The sequence below is a fragment of the Branchiostoma floridae genome, chromosome 15, assembly GCF_000003815.2.
Source record: "Branchiostoma floridae strain S238N-H82 chromosome 15, Bfl_VNyyK, whole genome shotgun sequence".
Taxonomy (NCBI): domain Eukaryota; kingdom Metazoa; phylum Chordata; class Leptocardii; order Amphioxiformes; family Branchiostomatidae; genus Branchiostoma; species Branchiostoma floridae.
Window position 1 is genome coordinate 17,062,424 of NC_049993.1, and position 3,365 is coordinate 17,065,788.

A 3,365-nucleotide genomic window follows, 5' to 3' on the forward strand; every position below is an offset into this window, starting at 1 on the left:
ATATGGCGGGTATCTAAGCTATCGAAAGACAATGGTGACGTACCCCTTTTTAATACCCTGGTAGCCGTCTTTGATGGACTTGATGATTTTCGCTGTCTCGTCGTAGGAGGAGAGGAAGATGTCGGGAATGCCCTTCACTTCTTGTACGGGGCCGAGAAGTCCGTTCATCAATTTGCGCAACTCGGCCACGATCTGTTTCTTCGCTTTACTCTGGAACAGCATGACAGAGTATTGTATTATTTTTGTAACTCTATATACAGACAAAAATCTCCAAGCAGATCCAACGGTAGCATAAGATAATATCAAAAGCTGGCAGAGGAGTAAGGCCGGCCTAGGAGTGGCTCCAGTAGCCATATACTCGTAGGTTGGCTACACGCCTTTGTCAGCTACTATCTTATGCTATTGTAGGATCTGCTTGGAGATTATGCAGACAAGTCTTAAACACACTTAGAGGGCTAGGAGTCGTCATCGCCTGTCAGAACATCACGTAGAGTATCTTCGCCTGTTATGCATTAGCAGATTGATTGATTTTCTACAGAAAGATGTCTTCAATCATGAAACATCAGTATCAATACTCAATGGTAATTAAGGGAGTAACTACTATACTGGGCGCCACGCGCTTGAACTTTTTACTCAGGTAGATAGATAGTTACAAATTATTTGTAAGATTTAAGGTGCGACTGGACTCTAACTATACTGTGCTGTGTCTTCCAAAAATTTTCTGTTTTATCATTTATTTATTGGTTTTGTTGTCAGAGCGTCCGTCATGACGAAAAAGACTGTGATGATGATGGTTTGGCTGTTCAGCACGTACAGCCGGGGTTGCCCAACTAGCCCGCGGCTATTACAAAGGGTTAACCCTGTTTACAAAAATAACAACGACAATACATATGACTGGAAAATAAAACAGGAAAACTATTCTTAGAAAAAAAACTAGTGTATGCAGCATCTACAATCATGGTATCTATAAGGAGAGGTCAGGGTCAGTGCATTTACATGTAAGGTTCGCCAAGACAGTCCCAGAGTTTGTCTGATGATGTGTAGCTACAATAACTTACAGTGTCGGCTCCAAATAAGCGTTTGATGAAGGGCTTAGACCGCACTGCCCAATCTTTTAACTCTTGGAGGGAATCATCCGCCACTGAGATGTCATCAACAAGCTGTGTGAGGTCTTCTTTCAGGTTCATCCAGTGGAGCTTCTTGTCTGGGATACAAATTAGACACAATTTATCTTTTATTCACATTTGTTTAAAGAGGATTAGATGCTTATCTATGCCATTTCCTCTTACATATAAACGAAAATAAGTCGACACACATACAAGGCTGCGAACATTAAATAACAAAGTCAAAAAATAATGATAACGATGTGAAAATAAACAAAAAATCTAATAAAAGAGTGAGGTGCAGCTGGTATACAAACTTAGGAATAATGAAATAAGACTATAATCAACTAAAACTAAATGACAGTTCTGAATGGTAGATAGTATTGCATTTCCCCTGAGGAAAGTTAGACACTGTACTCAATGCAAAAGTTTTTTCACGTAGCCTGAGGTCATTGACAAAAATGACTTACAAACAGATTATCCAATAGCTGTGTTTTATCACATTGAAAGATCAGACATACCCTCGTTAAACAAGAGGGCCTTCTCGATACGCTGTTTCGCCTCGATTAAACCGGACACCGCAAACTTGATCCTGAAATAATATAATTATGAGTTTCATTAAACATATTATGTCATGCCTGTGCCGCGATAACATTTGATACTGGTGTTCAGGACCGGGTGATAAGTTTCCGTATCACACGGGGTTCTAAGTTGCATCACACGGGCTCCCATTGGATAAATCGAACGCACCCCGCGCGCCGAATGCGGCGCGGTCGAAGTTCGAATGCTGGAATTGGACGTTTGTATTCCTGTTATTACAATGTTTATTGGAGCACGCCAAATATTACAGACTCTTGGCGCATTTCTGATTGAAGCTTGTGTTTTCTCTGCTGAGTATAACATAAATAAAGTACAACACGGTGTACTATATTAATCACAGAGAAGTACGTAGTCCTTCTAAGGAACACACCAACTTCACAGACTCACGGCGGGGCATGCGCAGCAGCTGGTCACATTACACTAAACGACTTGTCACACCTAGCCAAAAGATTGCTGCTATTCGGGCTTAGGCTCTAGTATGAACAAACCACTTCTTCTTACATTGTGACACCTTTGTAGATGTCTTCTATGGCAGTCTTTGGTGTCTTGATCAGCCGCCCGATGGAGGACACGACCATCTTCACTCCCTTTTCTATCTGGTCGGCAGCCCAGGGGAACGTGATAGTGACTGCATCTGCAATGGCCTGCAAGGAGGGGACTAGTTATTTATCCATCATATCATTATTCGCCCAAAAGCAGTCACTTCATTTGCATACTTGTGACTTCAACATGCGGCCTTAACCGAGGACATGCTGTGTCATACTCACATGATAGAACTCCATGACGTCATCCTTGACGTCACTGATGAGCGTGCTGACTCGCTGGACCACATGTTTGACGTTCTCCACGACCGGATGGAGGTTGGTGTACTCTCCGGCTTTCCTGGTGAAATTCTTCGCCTTCACCTTTAACTCTTTAACTTGGTCGGGGAACTTCTCCACCGACTTAATGATGTCATCGAAGGTGCCGTCAATGGAGCCCGTCTTTCTGTTGAAACATTATTGATAGGTGTCGATCAATCGCCTTAATATCACAGAAGGTTGCGTATTGGTTATTTTGTTTTTCTTTTCTTGTATTTATCTATCCTTGTATGTGTATTCGTTTGCGGTGGTGGCATGAATATAAGTCATGACTTGAGCCGTCACCTTGTCTTGTAAATATATGGTGCAATGAAAAGAATAACAAAAATATCACAGAAGGGGCAGTACTTTAATTACTTCATTGGAATCTGAAGACCTTCAAAGTGTTACAGCTACAGTTTTGTCTGCTCCCTAACACTTTCGTCAAAATCGCAGGTACAAAGTAATGTTTTCGATGATACAAGACGTCTCTCTACAAGATTGTTTCCTTCTATTATTTATACAGAGGAATCGTTTTTTGTCACCCGGGTGATTGAACTAGACAAGTATTACTTATGCACTCGTGGTTATGTCGGACAGTTATGGTGTCATTATACCCCCCTGCACATTAGGCGAAAATCGATCGGACGACGAGGCTGCGAGCTCTAAGATACTAGGAGGCATGACCCTGCTGCCGACGAAAAATGACAGAATTCCCCCCTTCCCGTCCGGGGAATGTCTCTTCGAAATTTAGAGCTCGCAGAATCTTCGTCGATCGATTTTCGCCTAATGTTAGGGGGGCAGTATGGCAACATAACTGTCC

The 3,365-nt window shown here is 42.3% G+C and overlaps 1 long non-coding RNA gene across 1 annotated transcript in view; it reads right to left on the reverse strand.

Annotated features, from left to right (window-relative positions):
* Window positions 1–2,477: 2,477 nt before the first annotated feature.
* LOC118431351 overlaps window positions 2,478–3,365 on the reverse strand; it is a 1,930-nt gene continuing 1,042 nt past the window's right edge. The window contains exon 3 of the long non-coding RNA XR_004832970.1: window positions 2,478–2,690. This is a non-coding gene — a long non-coding RNA (uncharacterized LOC118431351). The remainder of the gene's footprint in view (window positions 2,691–3,365) is intronic.